The 24,343-nt window shown below is 36.2% G+C and overlaps 1 protein-coding gene across 9 annotated transcripts in view; it reads left to right on the forward strand.

Moving 5' to 3' along the window:
- GAP43 (growth associated protein 43) overlaps positions 1-24,343 on the forward strand; it is a 368,423-nt gene that overhangs the window by 109,472 nt on the left and 234,608 nt on the right. The window contains exon 2 of one of the 9 annotated variants that reach the window (XM_081302801.1): positions 10,205-10,262. The exons of the other annotated variants lie outside the window; for them this stretch is intronic. The gene's annotated coding sequence lies outside the window, so the exon portion shown is untranslated. The remainder of the gene's footprint in view (positions 1-10,204; positions 10,263-24,343) is intronic. 9 annotated transcript variants of the gene reach the window in all.

Consider the following 24,343-nt stretch of genomic DNA (forward strand, 5'->3'; position numbering starts at 1 on the left):
GTAGTTTTTTTATACATATTCTGTGTGGTCTGAATTTCCTTGATGGGTGGTTTGTTGTCTGTCATTAACTTTTTTAAAGTTTTATGCCATTGTTAATTCAAATATTTGTTCTATTACATTCTTTTTCTTCTCCTTTAGTATTCCAATTATGTATTTTTATACCTGTTGAAATTATCCAGTGGATCTTGGATTTTGCAAAATCATTTTGTCACTTTGTACTTTAGTTTGGATAGTTTTTATCAACATGTCTTTGGAAGTTCTTTGATTCTTTCTGCTTTAGTCAGATTTTTCACTGCTGTGACTAAAAGACCTGACCAGTACAATTGTAGAGGAGGAAGTTTATTTGAGTGCTCATAGTTTCTAGTCCATAGAGGCCAGCTCCATTCTTCAGGGCTTGAGGTGAGGCAGAACATCATGGCAAGAGTGTAGCAGAGGCAAGCCAGCTCACATAATGATTAGAAAGCAGAGAAAGAGAGGTCTCCACTCTCCAGATACAAATATATACCCCAAAGCCATGCCCCCAATTCCCATCTCCTCCAGCCACACCTTACTACTTCATTTACCACTTGATAAATCCCTGTCAGGGGATTAATTCACTGAATGGGTTAAGACTCTCACAACCCAATCATTTCTCCTCTGAACCGTCTTGTATTATTTCACACATGAGTTTTTTTGGGGGATACCACATCTAAACCATAACAGTCTCCTCAACTGTCCAGTCTTCTAGTGATCTCATTTTCATTTCTGTTATACTATTTTGTTTTTAATTCTTAAAGTTTTCATCTCTGCTGGCATACCAATCTGTTCTTATATGTTTTCTACTTTTTCCATTTGAGTCCTTAATTACATAAATCATACATATGTTAAATTCCCCATCTGTCTGGTATTTCCAAAATCTGCATGGTGCCTGAGTCTTGTTGTTATGCTTGCTTTTTCTCTTCAGTTGGTATTTTTACTTGCCTTTTAATATGGTATGCATTTTTTTTTGGTTGTTGAAAGCGGACATAATATTTTAGGTGACATATTAAAAACTAAGGTGAATAGACCTTTGAAGTTAATTTGGCTAGTGATTCTTATTATCTGCTATGGCTACAGGTGTTAAGGGTTTCACATGCTTCTAGTGTGATTATGTCTTTCTCCCTGTTGTCTTTAGGTATGCCTAAACACTCCTTAAATAGAATATAAATTTTATAGCTGTAGAACTGTAAGATTCCATTGTTACCATACTGTAACCCTGTGGGGTTCTCTTTAAAACTGTAGCTTTTGGAAGTTTCTTACTTTCATAAAAGTTTAAACTCTTCTTCTGGAAATTCATCAAAATCATCTGTTAAGCATTCCAACCAGTTATAGCTTTAATGGCTTCCTCTCCAGGTAAAATAATTTTGGTTGTAATTCTTCATATTTACCTCCTCATATTTACCTCCAGACTTCACGGTAACACTTCGCCCTATGACTTCAATATTTTGACGGGTCCATTTTAAGAAAAAAACATCAATTTTTAGTTTTTAGCATTTTTTTCCTATTGTGAGAATGGAAGTAACCACATCCAAGTCATTTAAATACTGAATCTCTAATCTCTATTTTTATCCCTCGAAGAGTCCAGTATGATGTATTGTGTCAGCAAGTGTTTGTTAAATATTTGAGTTAGAGAATAAACAATCCAAGTTTAGGTAAAGATGAGCAAATTTTCACATTTTTCTTGAGAATTGCTTACTAGAAATAAAATTTGAAAACACTGAAAAAAATGTTAAATAACTGTGGTTCTCTGTGTTTTTTAAGACTTATTTTGGGTGATTTGGATTAGTAAAAGGCAGAAACTGGGAAATTTCTTAGAAACACAGTTTTCTAAATTGGGAAACCAACATACAATTACATTCCTGTTTTCAAAACTTGAAGCAATGCATAAGCATATAGATTAAAATGAAAAATATCCCCTCCACCAAAGTTTGCACTTTTACTTGACTATTAAGAATGCTGTTTGGGGGCTGGGGTTGTAGCTCAGTGGTAGAGCACTCATCTAGCACATGCGAAGCCCTGCGTTCAATCCTCAGCACCACATAAAAATAAATGTCTACCTTAATCACTCTTTCATTTGAGAGATAGTTATTGTGTTATTATTGTGTATTAGTACTTTTCTAAGTGTTAGGAATGTAGCATTGGGCAAAACAAAATTCCTACACTTGTATATCTTCTCAATTAGTAGAAGAAACAGATAATAAACATGAAGAAAATGAATATATAATGTATATCAGGAATGATATGTTTAATGAATTATTGCAGTTATAGAATATACTCAATAGCCATTCATATAAAGTCTCAGAAAAATAGGAATACAAGAACCTATCTCAATTAATAAAGAAAATTCCACAGAAATAAATTCTCACTGTTGTTATGCAAAGGTGTGTTAGAAGTTCTATTGGAGTGTAATATGGAGAGAGAGAGAGAGAGAGAGAGAGAGAAAGAGAGAGAGACACATCAGAAAGAGGCAAAATGGTCTCTATCTGAAAAATGATAAGATTTTCTATGAAGAAAATCTCAAGAAATGTAGAAAAACAAAAATAACAGTCTTTGCAACTAATAAATGGGTTCAGCAAAATCACAGACTCCAACATTAGATTGTACTTTTGTGCGCTAACAATGAATATAGTAACACTAAAATTAAAAGTACAATACTGTATATATCAGCTCAAAAGATGATAAGTTTAGGGGAAAATCTAAGCAAACATAAGCAGGGCCTATATGATGAAAACTACACAACACTGATCAAATCAAAGGAGATGAAGTAAATGGAGATGTACCATGTTCATGGATTAGAAGAAAACATAGTAAATACATCAGTTTTTTCTATGACATATACACCATTAATTTTATTTAAATCCCAATAAGATATTTTTGTAGATATAGACAAGATTATTCTAAAATTTACAGGGAAAGGTAATGATGTGAAGTAAGAAAAAGAAGCATAAGGAGTAATCACTCTAATTTTAAGACTTATAGCTACAGTGATCCAGACAGTGTGATGGTAGTGGAGGGATAGACACATGAATTACTGAAACAGAATAGGAATTCTAGAAATACATGTACAAACATTTTAAAACAGGGCTGTGGATATAGCTCAATTGGTAGAGTACTTGCCTTGCAAGAACAAGGGCCTGGGTTCAATCCCCAGCACCACAAAAAAAAAAAAAAAAAAAGAACATTTTAAAACAATTAAAAAGTAAGAAAAGTACCTTTTCAACAAATATTTTGGAGCAAGGTTAAAAAACAACAACACAACAACAAACTGGACCTAAGTGTCACATCTAACAAAACTTAAAAATGAATCAGAGACTTAAATGTTAAATGCAAAAGTATAAAACCTTTAGAAATAAGCATATGAGAAAATCTTTTCAGAATGTAGAACTATGCAAAGACTTCCCAGACTTCACACAACAGCACCATTTTAAAAAATGATGAATTTTATTTCATTAAAATGTAAACTTTTTTCTCTATGCAAGATCATATTAAGTAGATGAAAAAGCACTAGAGACTAGAAAATCTTTCAAGCCACATATTTAACATGTGCTTCCTAACATATATAAGGAACTCTCAAAATTCAAGCCTACAAATAAATAGTATAATTGGAGCACAGGCAAAAAGCACAAAAAGGTACTTCATCAAAAAAAGATTTTCATAAGTCAATAGTACATGAAAAAATGCACATCATTGAACATTATGGAAATGTAAATTAGAGCCACAATGAGACATCAACACATACTTATCAGAATGGCTAAACTAAAATATAGAGGCAAGACCAAATGCAGCAAGAAACTGGAAAGTTTGGATTTCTCATTCATTGCTGGTAGAAATATAAAGAGGTACAGTCACTATATTTTTAAGTCCTAAAAATTTATACATGCAACTAATGTATGACCCAACACACTTGCTCACTTGGGCATTTACAGATAAATGAAGATATGTTTACATAAAAACCTTTATAATGATATTTATTGTAACTTCATTCATAATAACCTAAACTGAAAACAACCCTGATGATGAGTGGTGAGAAAATTGTATTAAATTCGTCCCATGGACTACTCTGCTCAACAATAGAAATAAATGGAAATGCATCATATTTTAATTATATGATATCAATATATTCTCATTGTGATAATTTACTGCAATTTTTTAAGAAACTAACATTTGGGCAGGGGAACAAGTAAAGAATCCACAGAAGGGACTGGGGATGTGGCTCAAGCAGTAGCGCGCTCGCCTGGCATGCATGCGGCCTGGGTTCGATACTCAGCACCACATACCAACAAAGATGTTGTGTCCACCGAGAACTAAAAAATAAATATTAAAAAATTCTCTCTCTCTCTCTCCTCTCTCACTCTCTCTTCAAAAAAGTAATTTAATAAAAAAAAGAATCCACAGAATCTTTTTATATTCTTTTTTGCAATTGCTTTTGAATCTACAAGTATCACAAATTTTTAAAAATTGTCTTAAAAATGATGCAACTTTTATAAAATGGATTCTTTCTTCCTTCCCTCCCTTCCTTCCTTTCTCCCTCTCTCTTTCTCTCTCCAACTCTAAAATGTTAAGTAGTCATAAATTAACTTTATTGTAATTCTATCCAATATCATCTGTCCTACCCAAGGATAACACATACTCCTTGAGGAGATGAATGAAATTCCAGGTAATATATAGTACTAAATACATGGATACATTCAGTACACATTTTATTAAATCATCTGGATATTTGGGACAGTGGTCCTTCTTGGTTTACCAGCATAGATAAACTTCAATTGCAAAATCTAACTCAGTTCCTTTATCCTCTGCAGTTCTGCAGCATTTCACACTATTGGCCTCTTCCTCCTCCTTAAAACTCTTTTTATTGACTTCTGTGACACAATAATCTTTTGATTCTCTATTTCTTTTATCTTATGACTCATTCTCTAACACTTCAACTTTCCAAACTCTAAATATAAATGTTACTTAAATTATTTTATTTGGCTTCTTTTTCCTCTCTTTAATTTCATTTATAATTCCAAACATATTTTTGAATTTTTTTATTAAAATATATTTGCAGATGGCATCATAATTTTCAGTTCCAGGTCACACCTAAATTCTCAAGCTTTTATTTATAGCTGTTTGATGAACACTGCCATCTTAACTTTCTTTCTAACTCAACAATTCTTGAGTAGAACATAAAACCTTTTCTCGTTGTGTTACCCATACATCTTTGTACATTGTGCTCCCTCTTTGATAAGGATCCCACCAGCTTCAATAACAGGAACTCCCTATGTTCAGTCTTGACAATGACCAAGAAAACTTTTTGCCCAAGTTTTGCCCTAGGAAAGTGGCTATCTCTTTTCTCTTGAGAAAAAAGAAATCTCTTCCAGTGGATTCTGTGATCTCTGTGCAGATTATGGAACTTGCTTTAGAGATAGTATCTCTGACTTCAAGACAATGGCTGTACACCTTCCCACTTGTTTTGAACATCAGGAAAGTCCCTAATGTCCCACCCCACACCATGTGGGTCCATTTGTTTACTCATTGCCATGGTAACCAACTGCGCAAAGGTGTATCCTGACAGCACCTCAAGTCAGTTGCTCCAGAGATCTCTGACTTGCTGACCTGGGGCTCCTATATAACATGTGATTTTTCTGCAGAACCTGCTTAGTTGATCTGACACAACTATCTGGGAGACCTTATGGATAAAATCATCAATTTTATCCCATCAGGTAGACGTTTCTAAAGACTGCTCTCCATGGATCCTTGGAGTTCCCAAGAGAACTGCTGCCTACAGCAGTAACCTGCTCAGTAACACTTCCTTAAATTGACATTTCCACTTTTCTGGTTTCATTCTTCTCATATGTTCTTTTAAGCTCTCTTTCAAAAATAGGATTCATGAATTCTCTACTTATCTCAGGCTTTGCTGTTTAGGGGAGATTAGGCTATGAACCACTGCCTGAAATACAAAGGTAAGTTACTTGCATTTTATTTACAGATAATGAAGAATTACTGAAAAATTTACCAGCTGTAATTTGGAAGAACTGATAAATTTTCAGGGTTTAGGATGAATTGAATAGTGAAAATAGTACACCTTTTGTACTACTTTTGTAGTAGCGCAGGGGTGGGTAAAGAGAACCTAAACTGTTCTGAACTATTGCATAAAAAGGTGGTGATGATAATAGGATGTTGTATAGGTCTTGGCATGATTTGATACTGCTGGGGTTTGGAAGGTTGGAGGGACAGGCCACAAAAATAGTTTTACAGCTTCATGCCTGAGTGTTATTAATTGAATTATGTTCCTACCACACCCAAATTTTAACCTCCAGTACCTCAGAATGTGATTGTTTTTTTAATAGAGATAGTAGGTGTACTTTGATAAGATGAGATAATTCTGGAGAAGTGTTAACCCCTAATCTGGTATGATTGTTGTCCTTATGTAAAGAGAAAATGTTGAGATAGATGGGACAGAGGGAGAATATATGAAGGTGATGATAGAGCATAGAGTGATGCCCCCACAGGCTTAAGAATGCCAAAGCTCATCCCCCAATCACTAGAAGCTAGGAGACAAGCCTGGGATAGATTCTGCCTCATGTCACTCAGATGAACTGACCCTATCAAAATCTTGATTTTAAGCTTCTAATCTCTGGAACTGTGAGACAATAAAATTTTGTTGTTTAAGCTATATGATTTATGACACTTTGTTATAGTGGCCTTAGGAAACTCATAAACTTATAGTTAGATGTCATTAATACAAGTAAGAAAATGAAGAGAGAGGGGACCCACTGAAATGAAGAGAAAAGTGGAAACAGGTCTATGCTTCAATTTTTGGCATACCTGATTCATTTAAAGAGAAATGTAAAAGCCATGAGTACAAATTGAAATTGCTATGTGAAAGGGTAGGAAACATGATCCCTATTTAGTTGGAATGGAAAGCATTATGTGAAAAGGGCAGAACTCATCTTCTGCATGTAACTAATGAATCTGCACTTGAAAAAGCATGCTCACTCCTTTAAGCCTTAGGTGGATAGAGAGGAACCAATTAGGTAAATTGAGTGAAATTCAGATAAGGAATTTGTGAGAAGACTAGCTTTGAGAAAAGATGAAAGGAAAGAAATGTACTTAGCTAGACTAAGTGATGATTAAGTGGAATTTGATGATAAGGGACACATATTTTAAAGGTAAAGCTTCAAAGAAGAAATAAAATGATATAAAGAGAAAGATGAATGCATTGTACTAATTTTACTATAAAAACAGGAAATTGTATTTCTAACATGGAGGTGAGAGAGACCTGCTTAACATAACAACAAAGAGAACTCATGAGTTGTAAAATGAACAAATTAGGTAGAAACAATTTAAAGTTTGGAATAGAAAAACAAATTTACATTAAACAAACTAAAGGAGAAATAAAAGGAAAAATATGACTGATAATTAACTATTCAAAATTTATACAGTTACCTATTAGGAAAAACATGTTTAATTTTAATCATTAAAATATAGCTTACTAAAGTATAGTTGACAAGATGCTCCAAGACACTGATTATCAAAACATGTAAAATAAAACTATATTTTATTAGATTGGTAAAATTTTTAGTGATGTAAGATACTTTATGTTAGTGAAGGTATATGGATACTGGTATTCTTGTATATTACTGAGAGAATTAAAATATGTCCAACATCTTTTGAGCCAATTTCAAAATTATTTTCAAATTTAAATATACCTATACTTTGACCAGCCAATCAACTTGTAGGAACTTATTCTACAGTAAGCTTTCATGAGTTCATAAAGAAATATTACCATATTTTACTGTGTAATTGGGTAGAAAAATTAGAAACAACTAAATGCCACTATTTTTTTTGAGAGAGAGAGAGAGAGAGAGAGAGAGAGAGAGAATTTTTAATATTTATTTTTTAGTTATCGGCTGACACAACATCTTTGTTGGTATGTGGTGCGAGGATCGAACCCCGGCCGCACGCATGCGAGGCGAGCGCGCTACTGCTTGAGCCACATCCCCAGCCCTAAATGCCACTATTAATAGAGAAATAATTAAATGAATGATGACAGTCTTGAATAAAATACTATTTGATCATATAACAATGAAGTAGATTTCTGTGTAATTTTTATGACTTAAGAAGATACTTATAATATATTTTTAAAGCATAAAAAGTGAAGGATGAAATGTTGTCAGTTGTAAGCAAATAGAAATATATTCATTAAAAAGCCATAACTCTGGTAAGTTCAAGTATGGATGATTTATTTTTATTTTGAACATCTTTGGATCTTTTGAAATGCTTTCAAGGTGAGTGCATTACTTTCATAATCAGACCTTTTCACAATAGGATAAAAGAAATCCTGGTTAAGAAAAAAGAAAAAGCAATGGTGTTATGGTTTGGATATCAGATGGCCCCCAAAAGCTCACATGTGAGACAATACAAGAAGGTTTGGAGGAGAAATGAATAGATTGTGGGAGTCTTCACCAAATCAGTGAATTAAATCCTGATGGGATTAACTAAGTGGTAACTCTCTAGGTGGGGTGTGGCTGGAGGAAGTGGTTAATTGGGGGGCGTGGCTATGGGTATACATTTTGTAACTGGAGCTAGACTCTTTCTCTTTGCTTCTTGACCACCATGATGTAAGCTGCTTCCCTCTGCCACACACTCTACCATGATGTTCTGCCTTATCTGAAACCCTGAGGAATGGAGCCAGCCTTCTCTGGACTAAGACGTCTGAAACTGTGAGCCCTCAAATAAATTTTCCTCCCCTACAATTGTGCTGGTCATATCCTTTAGTCACAACAGCAACAAAGCTGACTAAAACAAATGGATTCCCAAGTGCATAAGAGAAACTTATACTGATAAATTGCTTAGAGAAAAAAAAAAGAAGAAAGGCAGATAGACAGTTTCAAACTTCTTTGGAGTTTTCATTGAAATTTTGCAACAAATTAATTTTTCATTTTTTCCAGGCACAAGCTCAAATTAGATGCTTAAAAGCTGGAAGCAAGTCACTTAGCCATTAGCAAGACTTGCAAAAGGATGAGCTTCTTCGTTTCAATACTACTTTCATGTTTTTCTGATTTATAAACTGCAGTCGTGTGATAATAAAATCTTGCTTTATAAAAAATGGTCAACAAGTGGCTGGGGATATAGCTTAGCTGGTATCATTGGTAGAGTACTTGCCTTGCATGCACAAGGCCCTGGGTTCAATCCCCAGCACCAGAAAAAAAAAAAAAAAAAAAAAAAAAAGGCCAATAAGAAGAAAGGCATTTTCAGGTGAGCCTGTTCCCTCAAAACTATTTTTCACAAGGCTATCAGTCTTTATATCTTAGAAAAAGATTCATATTATCTGTAATTAAGCTATGATTTGTGTGTCTGGCACTTGCCCTCCACCCACTTAGTCATGGCGAAAAGTCGTTTTCTTCCTGGCTACAGATATGAGCACATGTCCAGGGTCTGAGCTTTAATTGCACCTCATTTTCCTGATCACAGTACTTATTTAGGGATTGCACTGAAAAAATCTTAGACTGGGCTCCCCACAAATGGACCTTGAATGGGGAGGAGGAAAAGGTGATTTTTTAAAGAAATATTTCCAAGAAAAATTAGAGAAAAGAAGGGAGGAGGAAAGTGGTATAAAGAAAGAGAGAAAGTCATGCAAGGCTGCAGTATGGAGAAGAGCACTGTGAAGGGTGCTATGCCAGGGTTCCAATGTTCACTAGGAGGACTCGGCACACAATTGTATTGAAGGACGGTGCTTTTTTTTTTCCCCCAGAGAAAAGATACAAAGCAACATCAGCATAGAGAAAAGGCACCTGGAGTGAAGTCCAAAGAACATGAGGATTAAGCTTTTGAGGGTCATCTCCCAGAAGAGTCATGTAAATATTTAATTCCTACAGTAAATGAATCTTGACAGTTTATGCAATCTTGCCAAATCAGGAAAACTCACTAGAGGCTCAGGGCTCAGAGCTTTTACTGGCGGCTGGTCACGTTGGCATACTCAGTCTATCATATCCTCAAATTCCAAGCTACCTAAAGGAAAGCAGGTGTTCAGCATAAACCCCATTGTTTGTACAAACAGGTTAGGTACAATGACTTTTTTATCAGCAAATGATGGAAAACCTTCCAAAATCCACATTCCCAAAAGCCAGCCAGGGGCAAACCTTTAGCCAGTCTTTTTAAGACTAGGTTTCAGTCTTGCTGTTAACTCCTTTTTCCACAGGTAATTTGACTCGATCCCATAGGAAAGCTGTAAAAACTGGACTACAATTCACTTTTGGGTAAGCCAACGCGGATGCATTTCCACACCTGTCAGTCATTGATTAAAGGATACCTGCCAGGAACATAGATTTCCAGCACTTAGTGATCTGTGTGTATAGCTAAACTGGCTCCAGCTTGCCTGAAGGCAAGTCCTCTAACAAAGAGATGCAGGTGCTGGCTGGAGTGAAAGCTCCCTGGGAGATTCATGCATGAAAAATGGCCCTGGCCCTGAGAGGATATAGGTGAAGTGCTAACAGCATCTATTACAGATATCCATCCTGAGATTTTATATACTGAACCAAGGATAGAGAAACCATCCTCTTAAGATGAACACGTTGGCATATGTGAGCCTCAGCTGCTTGTAGTTGTATTCTCCACCATGTGCAGAAGACTTTTTGCAGTGACTGTCAATGAAATCTGCACTGAGAGAAAAGCTGAGAGAAGACAAAGACAAAATTCTGACCTTGCATCTGGTTTTGCTTGAAACCACAGCTCCATTTTTTTTTTTTTTTGAGCCACTCCTTTCTTATTTTTTTCTTCTGCTGATTTAATTTTTAGTTAATTTTTTTATGTGACATGCAAACACTGGAGAGCCTTTTTTCCATATACAATATAACCTTTATATTATCTAATGAAGCTAGCAGGTCATAGCTGAACTATGTTTGATGTTGATTTCCTTTTGAAGGTAGAAATGTGAATTAATAAATTTGGGATAACTAAGTTATTTCTGAATATAAAATTTGAAAAACTACAATCAAATTCATCATTCCCACCTCTATCCCCATCCCTCCCTCCCTGTTTTGGAAGACTCATAAGCTAAGAATGGTTTTTACATTTTTAAATGATTGAGAGAAAAATTAAAAATATTTTGTGAAAAATAAAAATTGTTTGAAATTCAAATTTCTGTGTTTGTAAATAGGTTTTTAAATTTCATGAATCAAATATGTATGAAAATTTGTTTTATGTAATAAGTACCCACACAATATCCTTGATTTTGCCTCTTGGCCAGCAAAACCTGAAATATTTATAATTTGGACCTTTTCAAAAAGTGTTTGCTAATCCTCACCCCAGAAAACAATCAGAGTAGAAAACTGGGGCTTCTGAGGGAAGGAACTGTGTCTTATTATGATTATTTTAATAATCTTATATAACAGTACTCGGATAAGTTATCTGTAAATAAAACATCTAGGAGATTAAAGTGACAAAACAAGATGGCACATAAGAGGAAGGGGCTTAATGATGGGACTGCTCATCACTAAATGGAGCATTACAATGGCTGTTTGAAACAATTAATGCTAATATCTGCTTGCCATTTGAAGCATAGTAAGTGAAAAACCTCCTCCTCATGATAAAGTGTAGATGAGCTTTTTGACTATTGAGGACACGCATGAGCTGTCCAAATCTGATTCTTGACAGATCAAAAGTTAGAGATTTAATTGCATTAATTAGCCAACATTTCAGGGTATGTTTGAGAATACTAAGTTTCTGAACTATTCATACTCTAGTATGCATAGTTTGACTGTGATAATCAGATGATGTTTTTGTTCAGCTATTACAGGGAACGGGAAAAGCAAGCAAAGAGAAAGCAGGGGCATAAACTAGAAATTGTGACTACGGACTCTGAAAAACTTTGGAAGAAGGTGGCCTGTGTGAGATACTCTATTGAGTGGGCTTCCTGGGAGCTCAGCTTAAGAGTGAGACAAAGGAAAGATGTGGTTACTTGTAAGATGTGGTAGAAGAACTCAGGAAGATATGTAGAGGGTACCATGGAAATTTGTTTCATTTTACAATTTTATCTAGGTACCAGATCTTTTCATATAGCTATGAAATACTTGTTGTCTACATATAATTAGAAAAGCAATGAAAATATATTAATGTCAATGTTGAAGATGCTTTGATGGACAAGTATTGTGAAATCATTTAAGTTGTATCATAAACATTTTTGTAATTGTTATGTCCTTTCTTAAAGGACTACATGGAACTAATCATTTGTAAAGCATTACTGCTGGACTATTTTAAGGAAAACCTCTTATTATGTGATAGAGAATAGAAACAAGCTAGTAAATGATGATACCAAGCAACTAAGCCAAAGATTCTTCCTCTCTACTCAGTCACATGCTGCAAGGAACTCTTTGTGATCAATAATGAGGAAGGACCCTAGGCCAGCTTCTCAAGAAGCTTTCCTTGGCTTAGCAAAAACTTACTGTTTAGAAACATTAAATTGGAGATAACTTCATTGAAACCTGCAGCTACAGTGACTTCTTCCCTTCCCTTCTAATACCTTTCCTTCCAAGCATCTAATAAATTTATAGGAGTAAACAGTAACTCATCAGTCAAACAGAACAAGAAGTAACATGAGCAGCTTTAAAAAGCAAGGAAGAAAAGGAGTACAAACAATGCAGGACAGCCTAAATATTCAGGAGGACCTAGAGTCATCAGAAAAATGGTCATATAAAGAACTCAAGGAACACCTTAGACAGATGGAATGGAACCTTAAAGAGGATACAAGACAGCAAATTCAAGCAGCGAAAGAACACATTGAGAATGAATTACATAAACAGATAAAAGAAGAAGTTAAGCATCTTTATCAGGAGATAGAGATTATAAAAAATAATCAAACAATAATTCAAGAAATGAAGGAAATGATAAACCAAATTAAAAACTCAATTGAGAGTATCACTAACAGAGTGGAGCAAGTAGAAGCCAGAACGTCAGATAATGAAGACAAAATATATCATCTTGAAAAGAGTCTAGCCAACTCAGAAAGGCTGGTAAAAAATCACGAGAAAAACATCCAAGAGTTATGGGATAACATAAAAAAAACAGACTTACGAGTCATCGGGATAGAAGAAGGTACAGATATTCAAACCAAGGGAATGAGTAACCTGCTGAATGAAATAATTACAGAAAACTTTCCAGAAATAAAAAAGGAAACAGATATACAAATTGAAGATGCATACAGGACACCGAGCACACAAAATCACAGTAGACCAATGCCAAGACACATTGTTATGAAGATATCCAATATACAGAACAAAGAGAAAATATTAAAAGCTACAAGAGAAAGGAGACAGATTACATTCAGGGGTAAACCAGTAAGGTTAACAGAGGATTTTTCATCACAGACACTGAAAGCAAGAAGGTCATGGAACAATGTATTTCAAACACTGAAAGACAATGGATGCCAACCAAGAATTCTGTATCCAGCAAAATTAAGCTTCAGGTATGACAACGAAATAAAAATCTTTCATGATAAACAAAGGTTAAAAGAATTTGCAGCCAGAAAACCAGCATTGCAAAGCATTTTGAGCAAAACACTACACGAGGAAGAAATGAAAAACAATAACCAAAACCATCAGTAGGAAGTGCCTCGGTAAAGACAGAGGGTGAGGGGAAAGATAATCATGGAGAAACAAACTAATTTTTTTTTAAAAAAGGATAAATAATCAAACATGGATGGAAGTACAAACCATATATCAATAGTAACTCTGAATGTTAATGGCTTAAACTCTCCAATAAAGCGACATAGGCTGGTATCATGGATTAAAAAAACAAATCCAACAATATGCTGCCTCCAGGAGACACATCTGATTGGAAAAGACATACACAGGCCGAAGGTGAAAGGATGGGAAAAAATATACCATGCACACGGTCCTTGTAAGCAAGCAGGGATGGCCATTCTCATATCGAATAAAATCGACTTCAAGACTAAGTTAATCACAAGGGATAATGAAGGACATTATATACTGTTAAAAGGAACCATTCACCAACAAGACATAACAATTATCAATATTTATGCACCAAATAATGGTGCTGCGACATTCATAAAACAAATTCTCCTCAAGTTCAAGAATCAAATAGACCACAACACAATAATTATGGGTGACTTCAACACACCTCTCTCACCATTGGACAGATCCTCCAAACAAAAGTTGAATAAAGAAACTATAGAACTAAATATCACAATCAATAACCTAGACTTAACTGACATATATAGAATATATCAACCATCATCAAATGGATATACTTTTTTCTCAGCAGCACATGGATCCTTCTCAAAAATAGACCATATATTATGCCATAGGGCAACCCTCAGTAAATATAAAGGGGTGGAGATAATACCATGCATTTTATCTGATCATAATGGAATGAAACTGGAAATCAATGATAAAAGAAGGAAGGAAAAATCCTACATCACATGGAAAATGAACAATATGTTACTGAATGATCAACGGGTTACAGAAGACATAAAGGAGGAAATCAAAAAATTCTTAGAGATAAATGAAAATACAGACACAACATATCGGAATCTATGGGACACAATGAAAACAGTTCTAAGAGGAAAATTCATCACCTGGTGGTCATTCCTCAAAAAAAGAAAAAAACCAACAAATAAATGAGCTCACACTTCATCTCAAAGCCCTAGAAAAGGAAGAGCAAAACAACAGTAAATGTAGCAGAAGGCAAGAAATAATTAAAATCAGAGCGGAAATCAATGAAATTGAAACAAAAGAAACTGTTGAAAAAATTAACTAACTAAAAGTTGGTTCTTCGAAAAAATAAATAAGATCAACAGACCTTTAGCCATGCTAACGAAGAGAAGAAGAGAGAGAACTCAAATTACTAACATACGGGATGAAAAAGGCAATATCACAACAGATGCTACAGAAATACAGAAGACAATTAGAAATTATTTTGAAAACCTATATTCCAATAAAATAGAAGATAGTGAAGACATCGATAAATTTCTTAAGTCATATGATTTGCCCAGACTGAGTCAGGAGGATACACACAATTTGAACAGACCAATATCAATGGATGAAATTGAAGAAGCCATCAAAAGACTACCAACCAAGAAAAGCCCAGGACCGGATGGGTATACAGCAGAGTTTTACAAAACCTTTAAAGAAGAATTAATACCAATACTTTTCAAGTTATTTCAGGAAATAGAAAAAGAGGGAGCTCTTCCAAATTCATTCTATGAGGCCACCATCACCCTGATTCCAAAACCAGACAAAGACACCTCAAAGAAAGAAAACTACAGACCAATATCTCTAATGAACCTAGATGCAAAAATCCTCAATAAAATTCTGGTGAATCGAATACAAAAACACATCAAAAAAATTGTGCACCATGATCAAGTAGGATTCATCCCTGGGATGCAAGGATGGTTCAATATACGGAAATCAATAAATATTATTCACCACATCAATAGACTTAAAAATAAGAACCATATGATCATCTCGATAGACACAGAGAAAGCATTCGACAAAGTACAGCATCCCTTTATGTTCAAAACATTAGAAAAACTAGGGATAACAGGAACTTACCTTGACATTGTAAAAGCTATCTATGCTAAGCCTCAGGCTAGCATCATTCTGAATGGACAAAAGTTAAAGGCATTCCCTCTAAAATCTGGAACAAGACAGGGATGCCCTCTATCACCACTTCTATTCAATATAGTTCTCGAAACACTGGCCAGAGCAATTAGACAGACGAAAGAAATTAAAGGCATAAAAATAGGAAAAGAAGAACTTAAATTATCACTATTTGCAGATGACATGATTCTATACCTAGAAGACCCAAAAGGGTCTACAAAGAAACTACTAGAACTAATAAATGAATTCAGCAAAGTGGCAGTATATAAAATCAACAGGCATAAATCAAAGGCATTTCTGTATATCAGCGACAAAACTTCTGAAACAGAAATGAGGAAAAACACTCCATTCACAATATCCTCAAAAAAAATAAAATACTTGGGAATCAACCTAACAAAAGAGGTGAAAGTTTTATACAGTGAAAACTACAGAACCCTAAAGAGAGAAGTAGGAGAAGATCTTAGAAGATGGAAAAATATACCCTGTTCATGGATAGGCAGAACTAACATCATCAAAATGGCGATATTACCAAAAGTTCTCTACAGGTTTAATGCAATGCCAATCAAAATCCCAAGGGCATTTCTTGTAGAAATAGATAAAGCAATCATGAAATTCATATGGAAAAATAAAAGACCCAGAATAGCAAAAGCAATTCTAAGCAGGAAGTGTGAATCAGGCGGTATAGCGATACCAGATTTCAAACTATATTACAGAGCAATAGTGACAAAAACAGCATGGTACTGGTAGCAGAACAGGCGGGTGGACCAATGGTATAGAATAGAGGACACAGAGACTAATCCACAAAGTTACAACTATCTTATATTTGATAAAGGGGCTAAAAGCATGCAATGGAGGAAGGATAGCATCTTCAACAAATGGTGTTGGGAAAACTGGAAATCCGTATGCAACAAAATGAAACTGAATTCCTTTCTCTCGCAATGCACAAAAGTTAACTCAAAATGGATCAAGGAGCTTGATATCAAATCAGAGACTCTGCGTCTGATAGAAGAAAAATTTGGCTCCGATCTACATATTGTGGGGTCGGGCTCCAAATTCCTTAATAGGACACCCATAGCACAAGAGTTAATAACAAGAATCAACAAATGGGACTTACTTAAACTAAAAGGTTTTTTCTCAGCAAGAGAAACAATATGAGAGGTAAATAGGGAGCCTACATCCTGGGAACAAATTTTTACTCCTCACACTTCAAATAGAGCCCTAATATCCAGAGTATACAAAGAACTCAAAAAATTAGACAATAAGATAACAAATAACCCAATCAACAAATGGGCCAAGGACCTGAACAGACACTTCTCAGAGGAGGATATACAATCAATCAACAAGTACATGAAAAAATGCTCACCATCTCTAGCCGTCAGAGAAATGCAAATCAAAACCACCCTAAGATACCATCTCACTCCAGTAAGATTGGCAGCCACTATGAAGTCAAACAACAACAAGTGCTGGCGAGGATGTGGAGAAAGGGGTACACTTGTACATTGCTGGTGGGACTGCAAATTGGTGCGGCCAATTTGGAAAGCAGTTTGGAGATTCCTGGGAAAGCTGGCAATGGAACCACCATTTGACCCTGCTATTGCCCTTCTCGGACTATTCCCTGAAGACCTTAAAAGAGCATGCTACAGGGATACTGCCACATCGATGTTCATAGCAGCACAATTCACAATAGCTAGACTGTGGAACCAACCCATATGCCCATCAATAGATGAATGGATAAAAAAATGTGGCATCTATACACAATGGAGTACTATGCAGCAATAAAAAATGACAAAATCATAGAATTTGCAGGGAAATGGATGGCACTAGAGCAGATTATGCTTAGTGAAGCTAGCCAATCCCTAAAAAACAAATACCAAATGTCTTCTTTGATATAATGAGAGCAACTATGAACAGAGCAGGGAGGAAGAGAAGGAAGAAAAGATTAACATTAAACAGAGACATGAGATGGGAGGGAAAGGGAGAGAAAAGGGAAATTGCACGGAAATGAAGGGAGACCCTCATTGCTATACAAAATTACATATAAGAGGTTGTGAGGGGAATGGGAAAATAAACAAGGAGAGAAATGAATTACAGTAGATGGGGTAGAGAGAGAAGATGTGAGGGAAGGGGAGGGGGGATAGTAGGGGATAGGAAAGGTAGCAGAATACAACAATTACTAATAGGGCATTATGTAAAATTGTGGATGTGTAACCGACGTGATTCTGCAATCTGCATTTGGGGTAAAATTGGGGGTTCATAACCCACTTCAATCTAATGTATGAAACATGATATGTCAAGAGCTTTGTAATGTTGTGAACAACCAAAAAAAAAAAAATAGAAACATTAAATTGAGAAACTCACTAAGTCTTAGATTCAAACTTCAGATTTGAGGATTCTGTATAGTTCATTCAACACCTCCCCCCCACACACACACAAACACACATATTTGTACATAATGTGAGTGTATGTACATATTCCCAGTCATTTTCTAATTACTATACTCCAGCTTGGATATAACAATATATAATAATAAACCCTGTGTTACCATCAGTCTGCCTGCCATCATGTGCCTGTGTGTCCCTTCAGTTTCCAACAATTCATTAATTTCTAGTCATCAATGTATGCTTATTATTTTGTTTATTCTCACCATTTGCTTATTCCCATCCATCAGCTGGCAGTCTGAAAGTTTGCTGGCAGCTGGAAGTTTGCTGGGGCCCCTTTGGCTGTGGCTCTCAACATCTCCCCCTCTGTTTAAACAACAAGCATGTGGCTTAGGGACCATGCCTGCCTTAGGTTGTCCAATAGTACATATGGTCCTTACTCGTTATCGGATGAGCTGACCTCAAGGCGTCAGCCTCCTGTCTTAGGTTGGTACCACTGCAATTGGATCTTACCCGTCACTGACTACTGGTCCAGTATACAGCCACACCTGTGGAGAGGTCTTTGTACCAGCAGGGGGGTGAGGTTCTTTGCCTTTCAGACTGCCAGCTGATGATTGGCTCACAGCGGCCTCAGCAACATCTAGCTGATTGGCTCCTCTGTGGTGATGCTCATTGGGCTGTTTCCCCGCCCTTTCAGACTGCCAGCTGATGATTGGCTCACAGCGGCCCCAGCGACATCTAGCTGATTGGCTCCTCTGCAGTGATGCTCATTGGGGGACTTCTTTGGCTCCGCCCATGCGACCCAGCCAATCGGCCTCAAGAGCAGGAGGATTGTGGGAGGTGGTGAGGCTTGTGTTTGTGTGAGAGGCTTGTGGGAAGCCAGTGGTGGCAGTTGGGCTCTGAGGGTTTTTCCTGAGGAGCTGTTTTGTTTGGCGTGTGTGGTTCTATAAATAAAGTTCGTTTCTTTTGACAAGTGGCTCCTGAATTGTGCCCAGCCAGACTGCGGCACCCATCCATTAAAAGAAACTATGAAATTGGGTTCAGTATAATGAAGATAGATACATTTAAAATGATCATGCTAATGTAAGTAACTTCCCCAAATTCGCCCTGGATTTTGTTATCATAACAAGGGTTTCAGCACAGCCCTCATTCTCAAGGCTGTTCTTAACCACTGGGATACAAGGACTTCCTATAAAATCACTGATTATTGTTAGGCAATATTAATTTATCACACAATTATTTGTCCTTCAAGACAGTTAATAGATACAGTGACTAGGCAAATAAGTTCCACCTAAAACCACAGCACTAACTCTGGAGAGATAGAACTGATGTGAAGGTTGGTGAAGTTGCATATCCAGAATGAAAGAGATTTTCTTGAGCAGCAGGGATGACCCACATTGAAGAGTCATGAAAACCAAGATTAAACAGATTAATGCCATATGTGGAAAGTCCTGAAAGTCATGCAAAAGAATTTGAATTTAATGCAGTACACACTCAAGTGTCCGAGGTCCTTAAACTAATATGGTAGTTTGTAGAATGCATTCAAGTTGTCAGATCTTTTGATAGACTGGCTTTGGGGTATTGCATTTGGTAGATTCAACTCCCAATTCAAGTCCTTGAGCCAGGAACCAGAACTGCTGATGTCTAAGGGCAAAAAAATAAATGCCTCAGCTCCAGATGATGAAAATTCACCCTTCCTGACTTTTTGTTCTATTTAGACCCTCAACCACTTGGAGGCTATCCACTCATATTGGTGAGAGAGAATTTTTTTTATTCAGTCTACTGATTTAAATGCTAATCTCTTTACACACCTTCACAGACTTACCCTAAATTAATGTTTTATCAGCTATTTGGGTGTCCTTTAGCCCGATCAAGGTAACATTAAAAATTAACCATCACCATCACAGTGTACCAAGTGGGAGGAGAGAAGGGAAAATAAACAGATAAACTTTGAGTACACACACACACACACACACACACACACACACACACGATGTATGGATGCATATTGAAAATAAGATGATGGGACAAATGAATACATGTAGATGAAGACAAGCAGAAGGCTAAGATAATAGCCTTGGTGAAACCCACAGCTTGGTTGTGGAAGGAGGGAGAAGATCCATCAATGAAAACAAAGAATCCTTCACAAAGGTTATAGAGCAAAGAACAGTACCATGGAAACCAAGAGAAGACTAAGAAAGAAGGAGCAGGTGCTCAACAGTGTCAATGCTATAAAGAGGAGGATAAAAACTGAGGAGAGACTGGAGCTGTGTCAGAGGTTACTCATGACATTTAAAAGAACCAAAATGAATGAAAGGGATAGGAGCAGACTGCATGGAGGACTTAGGCAGGAATGTGCAGGCAATCAACACAGGTCCCTAGCACAAGAGGTTTGGCACCGAAAGAAGAGAATTTGTAGTGCTACAGTACAACACATCCCTATATCATAAGACAATAGAAAAGTAAAATTCATCCAAGAGAATTTCACTTTTCAAATATTACTGGAAACCTCTATAATCTTTGGTGGAAGATATACCAGTAGTAGGAATGTGACTTTTTACTCCTGCAAACTGAACTGTATAATTCTCCATTGCCTTTCCATCAGCATTAACTTTACATTTTCCTTTTCTTGACATCTTTCTGTGCTGACAGTAGGAAGAGAGAGAGAAAAAAAAAAACATGCTAATCAACTAAGATAAAAGTGGAATTTCTGAGACTGCTGATCTACATGATTTCTCTGGCAGCTTTTCATTGGTAACAGAGTGTCTAATGTTCAAGGACAAAAGGATTCAGACCGCAGGGTGCCTGCCAACTCCCCAGAGGACAAAAACTCCACTTTTGCATACATATAAATAAGCCCAGAAATGGATTGAAAGATAAGAAATGGTGTGATATGATAGAGCTCCACAGTATGCAAGAGAACCTGGGCTCTCCAGACAGAAGGGAAGTTTGGACAGCTTACCGCTGGAGTAGATTATGACATTAGAAAGAAACCACAATGGAGTACTACGCAGCAATAAAAAATGACAAAATCATAGAATTTGCAGGGAAATGGATGGCACTAAAGCAGATTATGCTTAGTGAAGCTAGCCAATCCCTAAAAAAACAAATACCAAATGTCTTCTTTGATATAATGAGAGCAACTATGAACAGAGCAGGGAGGAAGAGCAGGAAGAAAAGATTAACTTTAAACAGACATGAGATGGGAGGGAAAGAGAGAGAAAAGGGAAATTGCATGGAAATGAAGGGAGACCCTCATTGCTATACAAAATTACATATAAGAGGTTGTGAGGGGAATGGGAAAATAAACAAGGAGAGAAATGAATTACAGTAGATGGGGTAGAGAGAGAAGATGTGAGGGAAGGGGAGGGGGGATAGTAGGGGATAGGAAAGGTAGCAGAATACAACAGTCACTAATATGGCACTATGTAAAAATGTGGATGTGTAACCGACATGATTCTGCAATCTGCATTTGGGGTAAAATTGGGAGTTCATAACCCACTTCAATCTAATGTATGAAATATGATATGTCAAGAGCTTTGTAATATTGTGAACAACCAATAAAAAAAATAAAATAAAAAATTTAAAAAAAAAGAAAAAAGAAACCACAGGGAGGCATGGTATATTTTCTGGTGTGCTGGGTTAAGACAGCAGGTTGCTTAATTGTGTAAAATGTAAGACCAAATAGGTCTTTCCTCTCACCTCTCCTAAATGTTCATGCTTGCAAGGGGAAAGTTTGGCACCAGTTTCTGATCATTTCAAAAGGAAAAAAAAAAAAAACAAGGCTAATGTGAAGATGTATTGATCTTTTGAAAGGTCAGGAGCAGATTCATAGGTCAAGGTACTACTTCTGAATAGCTAAGATGAGTGAGGGGAAGATCCACAGGAAGAACAAGAAAATAAAACAAAGGGATGCCCCGTACATAAAAGCAATTACATTTTGTTGTCTTTGCTTCTATAGAATAACATAACATTTTGTATGTATGTATATGTGTGTACATGTATGTGTAAACTCTAAATTCATGTATGTACATATGTACACACATATGTGACCTTATCTTCATTTACTTTTAAAAGCCAAGTTCAGAAAATAAATTCAGTCATTCCAATGACTGAAATAATTACAAATATATTTCAGCTTCATTGTGAAGCTTTGAAGTCAGAAAAAGACAAAGATGTACAGAGAAGGGCAAAGGGGATGGAAAGGGGGCACTAAGAACAGAAGTGAGACAGACGGGATGGTGGGGCTATAAAAAGAGAATAGGAATGGAAAAGGAAAAGGAGGGGAATAGAGAGAGGGGAAGTGGGTGTGGAGGGAAATGCCAGAGCCAAAGTTAAACACATGTTCAGTGGGCATCTATGTTTCTAGAATAGTCTGAAGAACTAAAAGAGAAGAGAAGCAAAGGAATGGAAAAGAAGGCCTGACAAATCAAGTCTCTCAGGTTCTGAGATGAATCTGCTAGTTGGAAAACCATTGTTCTTTTACATCCCAGTGTCCCTTGGTTGAAGCATTAGAATAAGCATGCTTCTACATAATTCACCTTTAAAATGAGGAATATCTATCAGTTCAAGACAGTCCTTTCAGAGTTTGAAATAGATTTTTTTTTTATTTTCAAAGTTGAAAGCAAATATTTCAAATATTTGTTGGGATATTTGAAGTTTCTTTTGAAGAGTGAAAGAATTGGCTGCATGTTAGAGAATGATCTTAGTGAATCCAGATATCATCATAGGAGTTAACTGCAGTTATGTTGACCTCTTCTCCCTCTTCGTATATTCAAGTGCTGCCACTCTTTTCGTGCTTTATGTATGTGTCAGTGGGATTAAGATCAAACTCTATCCATCCTCCCTATAGTAAAACTTGCCCTACAGCCCATACCTTTGTGTGTGTGTGTGTGTGTGTGTGTGTTCCAAATTTGATGTGGTTCCATAATTTGGCCACTGCGAATTGTGCTCCTATAGATATGGCATGCATGTATTTTTATAGTATAATGGATTTAATGCTTTAGGATAAATACTGAAGAATGTTATAAGCTATAGCTAAATCTCTGTCATTGCTTTTCTTGAACATTCCAGCAATATTCTAGAGAAAGCGTTGTGATCTCTGGCCTACCTCACCTAATTCACCTCATCTGAAACTTGGACAAAAATCTACTAGTATACTGCATGCCATATTTGAACTCTGCTCCTTACTAAAATAGATGTAGGTATTAGTCTATGCATTACCTGGTTCTTTCTAAAATGGTTACATTCAGGCTGGCTATAAACTTCTGAAGTATTAAATGTACATTTTTACATATATTTAAATATATTCTCTTCATTTTAAAAGCTATTGTATTAGCCAATTCCATGGATATAAAGTTTTTTTCTCTAATAGATGACTTTCACAAAATGTAATAAACATGTGCCCCTTTTATTTTTGCACAATTCTGATCTAATAGTATACATCTCCAAAATAATTTCTAAGAAAATCGGATACATATATAACAGTCCATTCAGAAAACTGCATATATTTATATGTACATTTGTTCTTTATTGCTCAATTCTCTCTTGGCTACCTGGAGCCAGCACAGCAGTCTTGTAATGTCACTCTTGGCTAATGGAGTTAGCACATTGTATTGCAAATATTCTCAATCAATGAAGACTCTTCTATAATGCCCTATGGTCAATTTATTCTAAAACATGGCTGTTTTCTCAGCTGTGGCTTTCTTCTTGCAACTGTATTGCCTTCTGGGCAGTCGTTTGTGACTTTGATTTACACTTGAGGGTCTTCTTTAGAGAGACTTTAGTACTATTATGTGAATTGTAATACACAGGTTTCCCAGAGGCTGTCCTAGTCACCTTCAAGGAAATGATCAAAAATAACGAGTAAAAGACAACAGGAATTTGAAATTGTTAGGAGAACTTTAGTATTATAAAGATATCATACATTATCTTTTAGCTTATAGGATTGACCAACAATTTTTTCATTATATACAGAAGGAACCATGAAAAGGCCTAAAATGATACCAGACACAGTTTTTAAAGAAAAATGAAGACACAATATCTTCTTAGGGACTAAGTTACAATGCTGTGGGCTGGGGATGTGGCTCAAGCGGTAGCGCGCTCGCCTAGCATGCGTACGGCCCGGGTTCGATCCTCAGCACCACATACCAACAAAGATGTTGTGTCCGCCGAGAACTGAAAAATAAATATTAAAAATTCTCTCTCTCTCTCTCTCTTTAAAAAAAAAAAAAGTTACAATGATGTGCTCTACTTTGGTGAATGCTGATCAGCGCTTCCACTGTGGAAAGGCATTCCCCATCCTCCATAAATTATGTCTCTAAGCAGATGTTGAAAAACTGTGGC

Source organism: Spermophilus citellus, assembly GCF_964194105.1.
Source record: "Spermophilus citellus genome assembly, chromosome: 7".
Lineage (NCBI taxonomy): Eukaryota > Metazoa > Chordata > Mammalia > Rodentia > Sciuridae > Spermophilus > Spermophilus citellus.